Source organism: Lissotriton helveticus, chromosome 2_1 (genome assembly GCF_964261635.1).
Source record: "Lissotriton helveticus chromosome 2_1, aLisHel1.1, whole genome shotgun sequence".
Taxonomy (NCBI): domain Eukaryota; kingdom Metazoa; phylum Chordata; class Amphibia; order Caudata; family Salamandridae; genus Lissotriton; species Lissotriton helveticus.
This window is the reverse complement of record NC_136059.1, coordinates 116939218-116958415: the sequence shown is the minus strand read 5'-3', so window position 1 is coordinate 116958415 and position 19198 is coordinate 116939218.

Sequence of the window (19198 nt, the reverse complement as noted above, 5' to 3'; positions counted from 1 at the left end):
CACTTCTCCACGCATTGAGGGCAGGACAATTAGGGTCCTCCGGTGTCTCCGCAGTCAGTGGAGAACCAGCTCCCGAGATGGCCGCCACACTCGATGGGTCCCAGCAGGGCAACGGCAACGCTCGGCGGGGATCACACTGCTCAAGGGGTCACAAGGACTGCAGACAACTAGTACACAAGCGGGAAAGGGCTGCACCAGAACAAGGCACGTATCTGCACACGGTGTATATCTCTGCTGCGAGGAAGGAGCACAAAGGCCGTCCCCCGGTGCCGCCGCTCTGTAGATCGCAGGAGATTTCGCGCCTTTCGGGGCCCAGTTGCCACCACCAAAGCCTCGGCCTCACGTTATCCGGCAAGCCGTCCAGCCGCTCAGCGTTCTCCAGCAGTCAGGGTCGCCGGGGACGGGAGAGCCTCCCCCGGCCGCAGGCAGCAAGCAATCGACTCCAAAATTAAACCGGAGTCGCCGTGTAGCCCCCTCAGCAGATGGGAGCAATCTCGGCCCGATCGATCGCTGATATCAGGATAATTTTAGGATTGATATCGCCAGGATGTGGGAGCCTCACGGGAAGGCGTCCATTCACTAGTGCGCCACCTAGCGCCCTATGAATGGACAGGTTTAAAGATGGATGGATGGATGGATAGGTTTGGATATGAAGGGTGGACAGACGGAATGGTCGATTGAAAACTGAATAGACGACAGAATGTAAAGGGTAAATGGTGGACATCAGCAGGTAAATGGTATGATGAAAGAATGAATGGATACCTCGATGGAAGAGACAAGAGATATCTTCTAGGGAGGTTCATGATGATTTGCTTCATTTGCTTGGTGCCATAAGAGCTTTGGTTCGAAGTGGGGGTATTTTCAGTTTCTTCCTACTCACATGCTAAAAAATATATAGGGGCAGATTTACAAGCCACTTCCGCCTCATTTATGCCGCCGTTGCGTCACTTTTGTGATGCAGCGGCGGCTCAAATCCTGCTCCATGGTGCGGGGGTACTTACAACGTGACGCATCTGTGAGATGTTACTCTGATGTTACTGTTCCCCGGGTCACGTTAGGCCCCACATCGGCACACTGTTGTGGAGGAGCCATGTCCGGTCCGCGCCCATGCTGTGGCAGGATGTTCCATTCCTGCCTGCCAGACGGGCCCCAGGGCACCCAGGAATTCACCTGCTGCATGGAGTCAAAGGAGGAAGCCGGCGTTCGAGAATCGATCACCTGCTGCTCAGCGCCTCCTGAGCTCGACATCATGTGGTATTGCTGTGCCCAGCCCAGCAGAGCCCAATTTCTGCCCCAGACTCACCACGCCATCGAGTCTCATAGTGGAAGACACTGCAGCAGGTCTCGCTGTCTGACTCTGAAGAAGGGACAGGCCAGCAGTTCCTCTCGATGGATCGTTCTGACAGCTGTAAAGAGATTCAGGTAAGTCAGATATTAATTTAATAATCTGCTGCTGACATTTAAAATGTGTGTTAAATGATTAGGGGCTCCAGCGCGGAATTGGGCCTTGCAAATGGGCACACTAGAGTTGTCTGTCTATGCTGAAAACGCGCTATGTTTTGTCTAAACTAGCAGTTTTGCTGATTTATTAGTAGTGCAAAGTGTTTAACATCCTTGCTTGACAGTGACATTACGATGTAGCACCCTTTATTTTCTCAGCACAGTTAGACTGTAGTAGGGAGGGTTGGTGGGTGAGTGAGTGAGAGGATGGATGACTGAGCAAGGGTGGATGTATAGATGGATGAATGGATAGATGGATGAGTGAATGGATGGATGAGTAAATGGGTGAATGGGTGAAAGAGGGTGGATGATTGGATAAAAGAGCGGATGATGGGTGGGTAAGTGAAAGATTGGATAGATGGATGAATGAAAGGGAGGGAGGGAGGATGGATGCATGAAAAGGTGGATGATGGATGAGTGAAAGGAGGGATGGTATAAAGGAGTAAAAGGGTTGATGGATAGATGCGCAAAAGGATTCATGGATGAATGAAAGGGTGGATAGAGAGATGGATGAGTGAAAGGATGAATGGACAGGTTTAAGGATGGATGGATGGATGGATAGGTTTGGATATGAAGGGAGGACAGACGGAATGGTGAAAAACTGAATGATCGATAGAAAACTGAATAGACGACAGAATGTAAAGGGTAAATGGTGGACATCAGCAGGTAAATGGTAGGATGAAAGAATGAATGGATACATCGATGGAAGAGACAAGAGATATCTTCTAGGGAGGGTCATGATGATTTGCATCATTTGCTTGGTGCCATAAGAGCTTTGGTTCGAAGTGGGGGTATTTTCAGTTTCTTCCTACTCACATGCTAAAAAATCTATAGGGGCAGATTTACAAGCCCCTTCCGCGTCATTTACGCCGCCGTTGTGTCACTTTTGTGACGCAGCGGCGGCGCAAATCCTGCTCCATGGTGCGGGGGCACTTACAACGTGACGCATCTGGGAGATGCCAAAGAAGTGTCATCAATTGGAAACTGATGGCATCCCTCGGGGCACACTAGTGTGTGGTGAAATCCTCCTCTGTTAAACAAAACAAGAATTACACTTGTAGTATTTCACATGAAGTAATCAAGTTTTATTTTCCTTTTGATTCATTAATTCATTTGTATCTGCATTTTCATTGTTGTCAATAAAGTTTTCATTGACGAGCATTATTTAATCCCGCTCCTATGCATTTCGGGCAACCGCCCTTCATCGGGGAGCACCTATAAACAAAATGACATGAGGTGGAAAATGTATCAAATCATATTTATATTATCAAATGTCATAAAATAACTGTGGTTAGGGCGTACTAGATAGTAATTATGCTGAAAAATAATCGTCGGTGGACTAAAGGGTGTGATGATCGAGTGAAAGTGATTTATAATTGCCGTTTCGTGCTGTTTCAAGTGGTGGTGAAACCGAGTTAACGTGGTCAGGGTCGTGCTTATCCATTCTCGGACGTGAATAGTGGCTTGTATGGTAGTTCTAGGTATGTGAAGTGCTGTTAGTTGAAAACTTCAGGTGAAATTAAATGAACTAGAATCAATATGCTACCATGCGTAAGGAGAATGCTTTTGTTTGTTAGTATTGTTCGCTAAATAGTGAACTCGAGTGAAATTAAATAACGACACTTGGCATATTACAGTTAAGGCGCTCGTGTTTACTCACTGGGTTTGTTAATGCGTTGTGGCTCACGTTCTGATATTGCTTTCGCTGTTGTGTAGACTAATACTAGCGCAAAAAAGCGAGTGCAATTAATAAGGCTAGAGTGTCTACCGCTCATGTGATATTGAAACGACAGAGAAGAACGAGTACTAAGAGGGTGTTAAACACTTCAGTTACAGAGAGATGGTGACATATGGCGGGTTTTTAAAAATAACCAAACAATGTTAATCTGGTAGCCGCTTAATGATAAGTGTGGAAACAAGATAAAAGAATGTAAAAATAGATAAAGGTGAATACACGGTCAGGGGATGGTTCCAGAACAAATGCGCCGATCAAAGTGCGTTTAAATGTCTAGGTATGAATGTCTTACAGATAACATGAAAATTCAATCCGTTCATTTAACCCATATGGCTTAATGAAATTGAGTCTATAAATCCAGTAATTTTCTCGTTGAAGTAGCATTTTGTTATTGTCCCTTCCCTCAATGTTGTTTATTATTTCTAACACCATGAACCTAAGTTGTGAGATGTTGTGGTTCATTTCCATAAAGTGGCTGGCTACTGATGATTTCAGATTCTTTGTCCTAATGTTGGACTTGTGTTCATTTAAACGAATCTTAAGTTTTCTTTCGGTCTTCCCCATATAAACCTTGCCACATGGGCATTTTAACAGGTATATAAAATTGTTGGTATCACAAGTAGCCGTGACGTTCAAAGCTATGTCATATCCTTTCATTGGGTGCGTCCCCTTATTGCCCGTGATTATGTTATTGCAGTTGTTGCAATTTCTGCATGGTTTAGTGCCTTGTGAAGGTAAGTTCATGGTTTTGGGTTGTTTTAGATTTCTCCCAAGTTTCTTCCTCTCGTGTATGCAAAGAGAGGTCTTGGCTTAAACATATCTTTAAAATCTGTTTCTAGTTGTAACATTGGCCAATGTTTCAATATTATATTTTTGTAGATTGAACTCACATTTGAATATTTAGATACTATGACCATTCTGTCACTTTGTTGTTTCACTCTAGGTTGTGTCAGAAGATCCTCTCGGTTAAGATTTTTCACCTGGTTTTTAGCTGTGTCTAGAATCTGTTTTGGGTATCCTCTTTCACGAAATCTGTTGGTCATTTCTTCTATTCTTATGTTAGCCATGTTGGGATCTGAGATTATTAGTTTGACCCTTAGTAGTTGGGATTTGGGTAAATGTCTCTTCATGGATGCCTGGTGAAAACTGGTGTAGTGCAAGACATTGTTCCGATCAGAATATATCTGTTGTAATCTGGTTGTCTTTCAAAGTAATCAGAACATCCAAAAATGTTATGGTTTGAGAATCTATTGTCCACGTAAATTGGATCCGTTGGTTGGCTGAATTCAAGGTGCGTAAAGCTTGCTCAAGGTTCTCTCTTGTGTCATTCCAAAGGATGAATAAATCATCGATGAAGCGAACATACATCTTGATGTTCTTGTTCCATATGGCATTGGACCAGATGTTAGTATTCTCAAATTCACCCATATAAATATTTGCGTAGACAGGAGCTGCACAATTTCCCATGCTTGTGTCCACTAATTGTAAAAAACAATCTTCATCATGTTTAAAGTAACTTTGATATAGCGTAAACATGACTAGATCCATCAGGAATACTTTCATGGTTTCTTCCATATCTAATTTGAGGAAGGGCTGTTCCATAGCCTCAATTCCCTCCTGGTGTGGATTGAGGTATATAAGGAGCTAACGTCTGCTGTACATAACCATAATTGTTCGTTGGGTTCAATCTTGATGCTTTGCAGTTTGCACAAAAAGTCTGTAGTGTCTAGAATGTAGCTGGCTAAAGATTGGACTATCGGTTGAAAATGACGATCCAAATACTGTCCTATGGGTTCGTGAATACTTCGACGTGTGGATACTATTGGTCGTATCGGTGGGTCAGTGAGGTTTTTATGAATCTTTGGTGCCGCATGTATGGATGGGCTCCTTGGATTGATTTTGATGAAGAAATTTCTAGTTCTTTGGCTGATGATTCCAAATGATAACGCTTTATCAACAATATCTTTAAGCGTTGTGGTGTATTGTGCTGTAGGATTTCCTGGAAGTTTCATGTAGGTTGTTTCATCAGATATGTGTTCTCTGAGTTTTTGATGATACATTGTTGAATTCTTGACGACCAAAGCGCCTCCCTTGTCTGCTTTAGTACAGATTATATATTTGTTGTTGGCGATGGATTTCAATTTGTCACGATCTTTCTGCGTTATGTTCTTATGCGTGCCTTTTCTGAAATTGATGGATAATAAGTCTTGCTTAACTAGTTGATCGAATAAGTCAATTGTTTTATGGCTCATGGGCGCTTGATAAGAACTAAAAGTTTTGATGCGTCACGTTGTAATGCCCTGCGCCACTTGTAGGCGTTCCTGTGCAGGGGGGGGGGGCGTTCCGGTGCAGGAACGCCTCCTAAAAGTGGCTGAGTGAAATCTGCAAGATTTCACTCAGTCACTTTTAGGCCCATGCTGCGTCAAAACCCTGCGCCTGCCTGAAGCAGCCGAAAGGATTGACAGAGCATTAACTAGATAGGGCCCCCAGAGCATTGCTGGAGCTGCGTCGCGCTTGCGATGCAACTCCAGCAATGCGTCACTTTTACGGCACAGATCAATCAATCAATCAATCATGGACATTTATATAGCACACTACTTACCCGGAGGGTCTCAAGGCGCTTGGGGGGGGGGTGCTGCTACTGCTCGAACAGCCAGGTCTTGAGCTTCTTCCTGAAGGAAAGGTGGTCTTGGGTCAGGCGCAGGTCGGGAGGGAGGGAGTTCCAGGTCTTGGCGGCCAGGTGGGAGAAGGACCTTCCTCCTGTTGTCGATCTTCGGATGCGGGGGACGGCGGCGAGGGCGTGACTGGCTGATCGGAGGTGGCGTTTGGGAGCGTAGAAGTTGATGCGGTTGTTGAGGTAGCTCGGGCCTTGGTCGTGTAGGGCTTTGTATGCGTGGGTGAGGAGACGGAAGGTGATTCTCTTGTTGACGGGGAGCCAGTGCAGGTCTCTCAGATGTCCGGAGATGTGGCTGCGTCGGGGGATGTCGAGGATGAGTCTGGCTGAGGCGTTCTGGATCCGCTGGAGTCTCATCTGGAGCTTGGCGGTGGTTCTGGCGTAGAGGGCGTTGCCGTAGTCCAGTCGGCTGGTGACGAGGGCCTGGGTGACCGTCTTCCTGGTCTCGGTGGGGATCCACCGGAAGATCTTTCGTAGCATGCGCAGGATGTTGAAGCATGACGAGGAGACAGCGTTGTCTGGTCATGGAGAGGGAGGAGTCCAGGATGAAGCCCAGGTTGCGTGCGTGGTCTATCGGTGTGGGTGCGGTGCCCAGGGCGGGGGGCCACCAGGAGTCGTCCCAGGCGGAGGGCGAGGAGCCCAGGATGAGGACTTCCGTCTTGTCTGAGTTCAGTTTCAGGCGGCTGGTCGTCATCCATTCGGCTACATCTTTCATCCCTTCGTGAAGGTTGGCTCTGGAAGCGGCGGGGTCGTTGGTCAGTGAGAGGATCAGCTGGGTGTCATCGGCGTAGGAGATGATGTTCAGGTTGTGTTGGCATGCGATGGGCGCGAGGGGGCTCATGTAGACGTTGAAGAGGGTGGGGCTCAGCGAGGATCCTTGAGGGACGCCGCAGATGACTTCGGTGGCCTCTGACTTGTACGGTGGTAGATGGACTCTCTGTGTTCTTCCGTCGAGGAAGGAGACAATCCATTCCAGTGCCTTCTCTTGAATTCCGACGTTGCTGAGGCGCTGCACTAGGGTGCGGTGGCAGACAGTGTTGAATGCCGCGGAGAGGTCTAGGAGGATGAGGGCCGCTGTTTCTCCGTTGTCCATCAGGGCTCGGATGTCATCGGTGGCAGCGATGAGGGCGGTCTCGGTGCTGTGGTTGGCTCGGAAGCCAGACTGTGAGGGGTCGAGGGATCCATTCGTCTCGAGGAAGGCGGCCAGCTGTTTGTTGACGGTCTTCTCGATGACTTTGGCTGGAAACGGGAGGAGCGAGATGGGGCGGTAGTTCTTGAGTTCGGTGGAGTCCGCTGTTGGTTTCTTTAGTAGAGCGCTGAGTTCGGCGTGCTTCCAGCTCTCCGGGAAGGTGGCGGTGTCGAAGGAGGTGTTGATGATGTCCCGCAGGTGGGGTGCGATGACAGTGTCGGCCTTGTTGAAGACGTGGTGAGGGCAGGGGTCGGTCGGAGATCCGGAGTGGATGGAGTTCATCATGCGGACGGTGTCATAGGTGCTGATCGGAGTCCAGGCGCGGAGGGTGGTGGTGGGTGGCGTTGCTGCGGTCGTTGTGTGCGATGGTTGACTGCTGAAGCTGTTGTGTATGTCCGCGATCTTGTTGTGGAAGTAGGAGGCGAGGGAGTTGCAGAGGTCTTGCGATGGGGTGATGTCGTTGTTTCCGGCGTTGGGGTTGGAGAGCTCTTTCACGATGTTGAAGAGTTCCTTGCAGTTGTGTGCGTTGTTGTCCAGTCGGTCCTTGAATGCAGTTTTCTTGGTGGCGCGGATCAGTTGGTGGTGCTTCCGGGTGGCAAGCTTGAGGGTGGTCATGTTGTCCGGTGTTGGTTCCCTTCTCCAGACTTTCTCGAGGGCTCGGCAGTTCTTCTTGGAGCTCTTGAGTTCGTCGGTGAACCATGGGCCTTTCTTGCTGCCCCGGGGTCCTCAGAGGGGCGAGTTCGTCCGCGCAGTTGCTGATCCACTTCGTGAGGTTGTCGGCGGCCTGGCTGGGGTTCGCTGAGCTGGCGGGAGGGTGCTGACTCAGGGAAGCGGCGAGCTGGTCGGCTGTGATCTTGTTCCAGCTTCTTCGGGCAACCTGTTGCTGGTGGTGGTGGGTCGTCGTTCTTCTGAAGGTGAAGTGGACGCAGCTGTGGTCCGTCCAGTGGAGTCCTGTGGCGTGGCTGAAGGCGATGTCTTTGCTGGATGAGAAGACGGCGTCGAGTGTGTGTCCGGCGAGGTGGGTGGGGGTGGTCACCAGTTGCTTGAGTCCCAGGTTTGCGAGGTTTTCCAGCACGGTGGTGGTGTTGCGGTCGTCGTTGTTCTCCAGGTGGAAGTTGAGGTCCCCGAGGAGGATGTAGTCGGCTGAGGGGAGGCGTCACGCATCTGTGCCATTTTTGCATCCTGGTGCGCCGCATTGTAAATGTGGCGCATCCATGATGGCGGAGCCGTGGCGCACAATAACTGGCGCATCCCTGCTGATTTGCAGGGATGCGCCAGTTATTGTAAATATGCCCCATAATATTCTGCCAAACAACAGCAATTAACAGTATGGCATTAAGAATGTGCAACTATTGCAAAAAAAAAAGGAAATGTTAACATATTATCACATTTCTCTTTCGTTTTGTGTAATGAGTTAACCTGCTTTGTTTATAAAAACACATTTATCATGTGTTTTGCTGTGTGCTGCAACTATTATAGAAGTCGTTAAGTATCATAATTTCTTGTCCTTAGCCCCGGCCCTAGTCCCGACCCACTCATTACACCTCTAGCTCATTTTAATGAGTACCTGCACATATTTTTTCCCATTTAAAGCACTGCCCAGCAGTGGAAGCGCTTTAAAGAGACCGACAGTGAGCCCGTGACCTGCACACTCACGCCCACCGTGTGACACGAGGTCGACTCCATTCACTACTCAGGGACACCACCACACCACTCAGGGACAACACCACACTACTCGGGGACACGACCACACCACTCAGGGACACCACCACAGCAATCAGGGACACAGCCACAGCACTCAGGGACACCACCACAGCACTCAGGGACACCACCACAGCACTGAGGGACACCACCACAGCACTCAGGGACACCACCACGGCCCTCAGGGATACCAACACAGCACTCAGGGACACCACCACAGCCCTCAGGGACACCAACACAGCACTCAGGGACACCACCACATCACTCAAGGACACCACCACAGCACCCAGGGACACCACCACAGCCCTCAGGGACACTAACATAGCACTCAGGGACACCACCACAGCCCTCAGGGACACCAACACAGCACTCAGGAACACCATTGCATCACTGATGTACACCACCACATCAATCAGGGACACCACCACATAACTCAGGGACACCATTACATCACTCATGGACACCACCACATCACTCCGGGACACCACCACATCACTCCGGGACACCACCACATCACTCCAGGACACCACCACACCACTCAGGGACACCACCACACATCACTCAGAGACACCACCACACATCACTCAGGGACACCACCACACATCACTCATGGACACCACCACACCACTCAGGGACACCACCACATCACTCAGGGACACCACCACATCACTCAGGGACACCACCACATCACTCACAGACACCACCACATCACTCAGGGACACCACGACATCACTCACAGACACCACCACATCACTCTGGGACACCACCACATCACTCAGGTACACCACTACATCACTCAGGGACACCAACACATCACTCAGGGACACCATCACAGCACTGAGGGACACCACAACCTCACTCAGGAACACCACCACACTCCTCAGGGATACCACCACATCACTCAGGTACACCACCACAATCATCAGTGTCACCACCACATCACTCACAGACAACCCCACATCACAATGCCCCCCGAAACACACACTACACACACTGCCCAACTCTCACACAAACCACACACACAGCTTCCCACTCACATACACAACACACACAGACACTGCTCCTCACTCTCACACACACCACACACTGCTCCCTATTACACACACCACACACACTGCCACCCTCTCACAAAGACCACACCCACTGGCCCCTCGCACACACAGCACACACACTCTCCTCCTCGCACAAAACACACACACTGGCCCCCCTCTAACACAAACCACACACTGACACCTCTCACAGACAACACATACTGCAGCCTCACATAAAGTACACACACTGTCCCCCTCTGACAGACCAAAAACACTGACCTCACTCTCACACAAACAACACACACAGACCACACACACTGCCCCACTCACACAGACCACTCAGACTTACACTTCTACACAGAACACTCACAATTACCTCTACACACAGACCACTCCACACTGCCCCCTCTACACTGCAACCTCACACTGTCCTACACAGATTACAGCACACAAAATGCCACATCGCACACACTGAATTTCACACATTAGACACCATGGGCCTTATTTATGAAGGCCTTACGCCACGGTGCGTCACTTTTAAAATGGGAAAAGGTGACGCACCGGTGGCGCAAGGCCTTTATAAATAAGGCCCCATAATTTGACACCTTACACAATGCTCTGTCTACACACAGTAGACCACACTAAAAACCACATCACACACTGCCCTACACACATTAGCACACACAAACATCGTCGTCACACACTGCCCTACACACATTAGCCCATACTAAATGGCATTTCACACACTGCTCTACACATATTATACACCTCACACTCTGCACCCCTTCACCCTTCAAATAATACAAATATATTTTAGTTGCAAGACACTGCAATAATTTACGTGAGTCTGTGTCACATTGTGATTATTTTCACAAGAGGAAGACATTCTTTACAATGAAAAAATTACAGTTTACTGATAAATGACTAAGCTCTCATGAAATGTGTACGGGAACGAAATTAAGAAAAACAAAGGGGCATATTATCAAGGGGGTTTATCTCCGCTTTTTTGGCTTTAAAAGCCAATAAAGCGGAGATAAAATTATCTCCCTATTACCTAGCTGTCGCTAACACCAGTTAGCGACAGCTAGTAGGAGATAGCAACCATCTTGGGCCCCACTTTGCATGTCAGGGACATTTATCACTAATGATATGCAAAGTGGGCGTGGAAACAGTCGCTATCTCCTATTACCAACTTTTGGAGATATTCGCGCTAAGCGCAATTATCTCCAAAAGCTAACACCTGCCCTGAGCAGTTCTTAGCCATGTTATCCAATGGGAGGTGGATAACATGGCTAAGATCATTAGCTCGGTAATGCATGAATATCGCTGACTTTTCAGCGATATTCATGCATTGCGGCCGTTTTTTATCGCATTTGCGATAAACCTTGGTAATACCAAGGTTTATCTGCGATAAACATCGCCGCAGTTTAGCGGTAAAATTTTATCTCTAACCAAGCAATAGCGATAATTATAGCTATTGCTTGGTAATATGCCCAAAAGTTACAAATTATCAAAGTTCTCCTTTTTGCTCGTTTATCGACACAATTTGTTGTTGCTTTAATGCGCTTCAAAAAACACGGATTCAAGAAATGTTTAACAGTTTAAAAATATATTCCTTGAAAACATTATTTTATTTTCGTCTGAGTAACTGAAAAAGAAGTGGCCGTTGGGGTGCACGTATGCCGAGAGCACAAACTAGACATGACTCCTCCTTTAATCCTTGATACTTTCGGCGGATTCATTTTGTTAGGTTCAGTTTCTACCACTTCCATCCCCTGAAGCCTCTTTTTTTTTTTTTTTATACGGACAGACTTTTAGCAGAGATTTATACTGACAGACCTTTAACACTGGCTACTAATATTCTGTAAAATTTCGATGTTTAGAGCCGAATTTCGATGCACTTCAGCAAGAATATTGTTTCGCAAAATAAATAGAAAAAAGTATATTATTGCGTTTTTATTACTTGCAGGATGTAAAATAGGATTTTAGATTTGCAAAGGCACTAGGGAATATGTTTTGTGTTGAGTTTAACAGAACAGACTATTGCTCTGCAACACCCACACACACTCTCTGCAACATCCACCACACGCTCAGCAAGACCAAGAACACGCTCTGCCCTCAACCACACGCTCTCAATCAATCAATCAATCAAGAAATTTGTATAGCGCGCTACTCACTCGGAGGATCTCAAGGCACTGGGGGGTGGGGGGGCGCTACTGCTCGAACAGCAAGGTCTTCAGTTGCTTCCTGAAGGAGAGGTGGTCTTGGGTGAGGCGGAGGTGGATGGGGAGGGAGTTCCAGGTCTTGGCTGCCAGGTAGGAGAAGCATCTTCCTCCCATGGTGGTTCTTCGGATGCGTGGTACGGCGGCGAGGGCGTGGTTGGTCGATCGTAGTTGGCGAGTAGGGGTGTAGAAGGTCAGGCGGTTGTTGAGGTACCTGGTGCCCTGGTCGTGGAGGGCTTTGTGTGCGTGGGTGAGGAGGCGGAACGTGATTCTTTTGCTGACGGGGAGCCAGTGCAGGTCTCTCAGGTGTCTGGAGATGTGGCTGTGGCGGGGAATGTCCAGGATGAGTCATGCAGAGGCGTTCTGGATGCGTTGGAGTCTTTTCTGCAGTTTGGCTGTGGTTCCGGTGTAGGATGTTGAAGCATGAAGACGAGACGGCGTTGACTTGTCTGGTCATTGACAGGGAAGAGTCCAGGATGAAGCCCAGGTTGCGTGCGTGGTCCGTTGGTTTGGGTGCGCTGCCTAGGGCCGGGGGCCACCAAGAGTCGTCCCAGGCAGAAGGTGTTGATCTAAGGATGAGGACTTCCGTCTTGTCTGAGTTCAGTTTCAGGCGGCTGTTCTTCATCCACTCGGCTACTTCTTTCATCCCTTCGTGGGTACACAGTCAAAATATCGAGTTGTTTATGTCGACTAGCATTAATATCGAGTTTAAAAAATCGAAGGTAAGAAATTTGTGTAATGAAAATAATATCGAGTCAAGTAATGTCGAGATAAGAAATATCGATGTATAAAATATCGAAAAGTCAAAATATCGACATGTAAAAAAGTGTTGTTTGTAAAAAAAAGTTAAAATAATAATTATGTTAATTTTTAGCAATAATAGTTTATAGAAATAATATATAGTTTTATAATGTATTATATATATTTAGGAGCGGGATGTTGGGTTTATATGGGATATGGGTGGGGAGTGTTTTAAAAAGATATATTTATATTGTAAAAATTAGTAGAAAAAATATATAAATATGAATTTGAAATTAGAAATTTAAAATTAATTATAAATTTTAGTAGCGGGATGTAGGGTTTATAGGGGATAAGGGTGGGGAGTGTTTTAAAAATATATAGAGAGATTTTTATATTTTTTAAAATAATTAAATAGAAATTAGAAAGAAAAATTTGAAATTATAAAATTTTTCAAAATTTTAAATTAGATAATTAATAGAAATTAGAAAAAAAAAACTTACAAATAATTTCCAAATTATATAATACATTTAAATTGCACATTAATTATACATTTTAGTAGTGGGATGTAGAGTTTATAGGGGATAAGGGTGAGGAGTGTTTTAAAAATATATAGAGAGACTTTTATATTTTTTTAAATAATTAAATAGAAATTAGAAAGAAAAATTTGAAATTATAAAAGGGTAGGGAGTGTTTTAAAAATATATATTGAGATTTTTATATTTTTTCTAACAATTAAGAAGAAATTAGAAAAAAAAATGAAATTAGAAATTATTTCCAAATTTGAAAATAGATAATAATTAGAAATTAGAAATTACAATTAAAAATTTGATATTATTTTGAATTTTGAAAATAGATCATAAATAGAAATTGTTTATTAATTATAATTCTTAGTAGCGGGATGTTGGGTTTATAGGGGATAAGGGTGGGGAGTGTTTAAAATAGATATATTGAGAAATTTACATTTTTTACAATTTTATGTAGAAATTTAAAATACAAATTTTAAATTCAAAATAATTTTTATAGAGAAATTGGATAATATACATTCTTTTTTACAATAAATAATTTATTTACAAGTGGGATGTAGGGTTTATAGGGGATAAGGTTGGGGAGTGTTTCTACAATATATATAGAGTATTTTTTATTTTTTATAGAAATTAAATTGAAATTTGATTTGAAAAATAAAATATTTGTAATATTTAGAATTTGAATTTCGATTATATATATATAAATTTAACATTAAATAAAATTTTTAGTAGTGGGATGTAGGGATTATAGGGGATAAGGTTGTGGGGTGTGTTTTAAATATATTAAATGTAGATTGGAATAGTAAACGAAATAGGTTCAGTGTCCAGCACCTACCCTAATTAAATGTAGATTGGAATTGGAATAGTAAATTAAATAGGTTCAGTGTCTAGCACCTATCCTAATTAAATGTAGATTGGAGTTGGAATAGTAAATTAAATAGGTTCAGTGTCCAGCACCTACCCTAATTAAATGTAGATTGGAGTTGGAATAGTAAATTAAATAGGTTCAGTGTCCAGCACCTACCCTAATTAAATGTAGATTGGAGTTGGAATAGTAAATTAAGTAGGTTCAGTGTCCAGCACCTACACTAATTAAATGTAGATTGGAGTTGGAACAGTAAATTAAATAGGTTCAGTGTCCAGCACCTACCCTAATTAAATGTAGATTGGAGTTGGAATAGTAAATTAAATAGGTTCAGTGTCCAGCACCTACTCTAATTAAATTTAGATTGGAGTTGGAATAGTAAATTAAATAGGTTCAGTGTCCAGCACCTACCCTAATTAAATGTAGATTGGAGTTGGAATAGTAGATTAAATAGTTTCAGTGTCCAGCACCTACCCTATTTAAATGTAGATTGGAGTTGGAATAGTCAATTAAATAGGTTCAGTGTCCAACACCTACCATAATTAAATGTAGATTGGAGTTGGAATAGTCAATTAAATAGGTTTAGTGTCCAGCACCTACCCTAATTAAATGTAGATTGGAGTTGGAATAGTAAATGAAGTAGGTTCAGTGTCCAGCACCTACCCAAATTAAATGTAGATTGGAGTTGTAATAGTAAATAATATAGGTTCAGTGTCCAACACCTACCATAATTAAATGTAGATTGGAGTTGGAATAGTAAATTAAATAGGTTCAGTGTCCAGCACGTACTCTAATTAAATGTAGATTGGAGTTGGAATAGTAAATTAAATAGGTTTAGGGTCCAGCACCTATCCTAATTAAATGTAGATTGGAGTTGGAATAGTAAATTAAATAGGTTTAGTGTCCAGCACCTACCCTAATTAAATGTAGATTGGAGTTGGAATAGTCAATTAAATAGGTTCAGTGTCCAGCACCTACCCTAATTAAATGTAGATTGGAGTTGGAATAGAAAATTAAGTAGGTTCAGTGTCCAGCATGTACTCTAATTAAATGTACATTGAATTTGGAATAGTAAAATAAATAGGTTCAGTGTCCAGCACCTATCCTAATTAAATGTAAATTAGAATTGGAATAGTTAAGTGAATAGGTTAAGTTTGTAGTATGTACATAAATTAAATTTAGATTTAAATGTGAATATTAAAAGGATTTACATTTTTTACTTTATTTCTTTTAATTTATAATATGTATATATATGATGTTTTTAATAAATAGTATTTATATAGTGTTAGTCATGATTTTATAATAGGTAGTAGACAAACATCATTCAGTTTTTTCGAAAAAAATATTCTTTATTTGTTTATATAGTACACAAATTAAATTATAAATGTTTTAATAATGCATGTATAATATTTAAACAAATAAATATAAGTACAATGTAAAATACAAATAAAAAACTTTTATTAGTTGTTCAGTACAGTAAATTTTTTGTATATCAAAATAGATTGAAGATAACAATAAGAGAGTACATACATTTAGAGATAAATTAAAATATTTATACATTCTTATTCAATAAAATGTAATTGAAGTTTTTTACATATTCATGTGCTGTACAAATTATGTTATACATGATTATATATTTTTACATTGCAACATTGATATTCAATAATTTTAATATCATACAATAAACATTATTACAATAACATTTTTAAATTATAATATCAGTTAAATATATTTAATTTGTTATTATTAATTATATAGCATTAATAATAATACATTAAAAATATTTGTTACAAAAGTAAAATAAATACAGAAAAATTATACATTTAGTTTCACAATTTTTAACAAAACATGTTTTCATAATTATAATATTAAAGATTAAAAAGTAATAATATTTAATGTTATAAAAATTAAAAATATGAATATAATAAAATAGTTATGAAACAAAGATAAATACATTGTATAAATGTTGCAAAACAATTTATAACAGTTTTACAAATTTTTTACTAGTAAAATAAATTATTAACACATTTATTTCACTATTTTTTTGATTATACTATTATTTGGGTCTTTTATTTTGTAACCGCTCATTGTCTTTTTGGGTCATTTTTGAAGATTGAAGCTCGCGGTTGGAAGCTACTTCACGTCTGAGCAGGTAAGAGTTGTTTTCATTATATTTTAACTATTTTAAGTAGGTTTGGAAGGTAGTAGTTTGTTATTTAGTGTTTGTTGACTATTATATTCAAATTTAGGTAGTATGTAGTTGTTTATGTACGTTTTCCCGTTTTCTTAGCGTTTTGTCGTTTCACGGCCTTGGAGTTATTGTGTTTGTGGCATTTTATTGAGTTTTGGTTAAAAATATGTATGTTATGGTTATTAATCATGTATCGTTTTAAGTTTTTTGTGGGTGGGAATGTTAATTTTTCTATTCTAGGTTTTTGGATACAGCCTTTTCCGTTTCCAAGTTGTAAATTTTTTTTTTTTAAAGTGAAGTTTGTTTCAGTTGTTTAACTGAGATGTATTTTACACTTCCTTTATTTTTCGGGTTTCCCGGAGCGTTTATTAAATTTTTAAGCCATTTTCTGGTTTTTGATGGATTCGGAATTATCAATTTATTTGGATGTTGGATGGATTTACCACAGTTGTATTTTTTCATTTTATTGGGCAATTTTTTTTATGCTGTGGATTTATTACTACATGGATTGGTATGGATAATTGGATTTGCCTATTACGTTCTTGTGAAAGGTAAGTGAGTTTATTATAATATTTTTGTGGGTTGGGAAATGTGTTATTATTAAACATATTTTTTTTAGTTTGATATTTATTTTGTCTACATATTAAAAATTATTTAAATATATTAGGGAAAATAAATATCTTATTATTTTTTATGGAGATGTGTGGTGTGATATTTCATGAATTTTTAGGATTTTGATCATTTTATATGGTTAGTTTTTTTAGTTTAGTATTTTGGCTATCATTTTCATGTATTCTAGTCCTCTTGTTATAGGGTAAAGTTGTACTTGTTGTTGTAAATATTGGTACATTTGGGCAGTTTGTCTTGATAGTTTGGGTTTTAATTGTCAGACAGATTGCTCCATTCTTAATTCTTGAAAACTTTGTTCTTTTTGGATTGCTGTTAGGAGTTTGTGTAGTGTGGGAGTTGTTCGGCCAGTTGAAGATAGGAAGGCATTATGCCAACCTTCAACTGTGTTGTTTGTCTTGGCTTCTATGTTTAGGGTTGGTATATATACATTCCACCAAGGGATTAGGAATTTAGGTTGGCGTGTATGGCCTGACCTGTGTAGTCTTCCCACCCAGGTGTCCTCAAAATAATCCAAAAGTGGAGCTAGTTTTTGTTTATTTTGTGTATAGAAAGGACTTTCAATTAAAATGTTATAGTGTTCAGCCAGATCTGTGATTGGTACGTATGCTAAGGCTATTAGGTGTTTTATTTGGTATGCAAAGGTAATATTGGTTGCATACTCAACACTAAGGGGTCGATTCCGATTCGGGAAAAACCGCTCCGAATAGCCGTTCGGAGCGTTTTTCCCGTACGAATCGTACCCTGCAACGTCCCCCGTACGTACGACAAAGTACGATTCGTACGAGGAGCCGTGCTCCGTACGAGTTGTACAAGACACCGTACAACTCTAATCTCCGTACGATTCTCCCTTGGAACCCGCTGTACGCGACATCTGAATGGTTCGCGACTGGTTTTTACGACCCAGCAAGTACGATACGTGTTGGGTACGCACCGTACGACCCTTTTTCTACGGGAGCTGAAAACAGCCGTAAAAGCAGAGTTCGCGCCGAAACAGGTACGGAATGGCCTCCCCGAGTACGGTGCGTACCCCCATGATTGCAGGGGTATGCACCGTACCCCTGCGATCATGGGGTGTACGAGCCGTACCCCCATTGTACGATCGTGTACGAGCCGTACCCCCATTGTACGATCGGTGTACGAGCCGTACCCCCATTGTACGATCGGTGTACGAGCCGTACCCCCATTGTACGATCGGTGTACGAGCCGTACCCCCATTGTACAATCGGTGTACGAGCCGTACACCCATTGTACGATGGGTGTACGAGCCATACCCCATGTACGATGGGGGTACGGCTCGTACACCGATCATACAATGGGGTACGGCTTGTACACCGATCGTACAAAGGGGTACGGCTCCTACACCGATCGTACAATGGGGGTACGGCTCGTACACCGATCGTACAATGGGGGTACGGCTCGTACACCCCATGATCGCAGGGGTACGGTGCGTACCCCTGCGATCATAGGGTGTACGGTATGTATGTGTTTGTGTGCTTTTCCGTATGACTCGCCCTTACCTGACGTGGACCGTACGAATCGCGTCCTCATACCCCGGTCCAGATCGTACTCGTCGGGTCGTTCGGCATGTGTACGAGTCGTACGGTATGTGTACGAGTCGTACGGTTCACGGCTTCAGCCTTGCAATACGTACGGATCGCGACGATTCGGACGGATTCACGGAATACGGATCGTACTTCGCGACTCGGACGGATGGGTACCACTCGTACGCAGAGGGCTCCGGATACAAATCATACAGACGTTTTTTTTCCCGAATCGGAATCGACCCCTAAGTGTAGATTTTTGCAAATGTCTCCATAGACATTGGTTAAAATGGAAGTAACATCCTTGTATGGATGTGTGTGGATATGTTTTAAGGATGGAATTAAGCATTGCTTGTTCGAAGTCAATTATAATTTTTAGGGGAAAGAAGTCTGATGTTTCTTCTTTTATTTTGTGTAATATTTCTGTGTAAGTAGATGTTTGTTTGTTTAGTAACAAACAATAGATGAATGGAATACAGGTATTATGGTATTGCCCATGTATGGTATATAATTGATAGAATGGTTTAGGGCATATGGTAAAAGTGCCATCCATCATCCATGTTTGACTTTCTTTTAATTTTTTTAGGTTGTTGTTTGTAGCAAACATTATTATCCTTTTTTCTTTGTTGTTGTTATCGTAGAAGATGAAAGGTA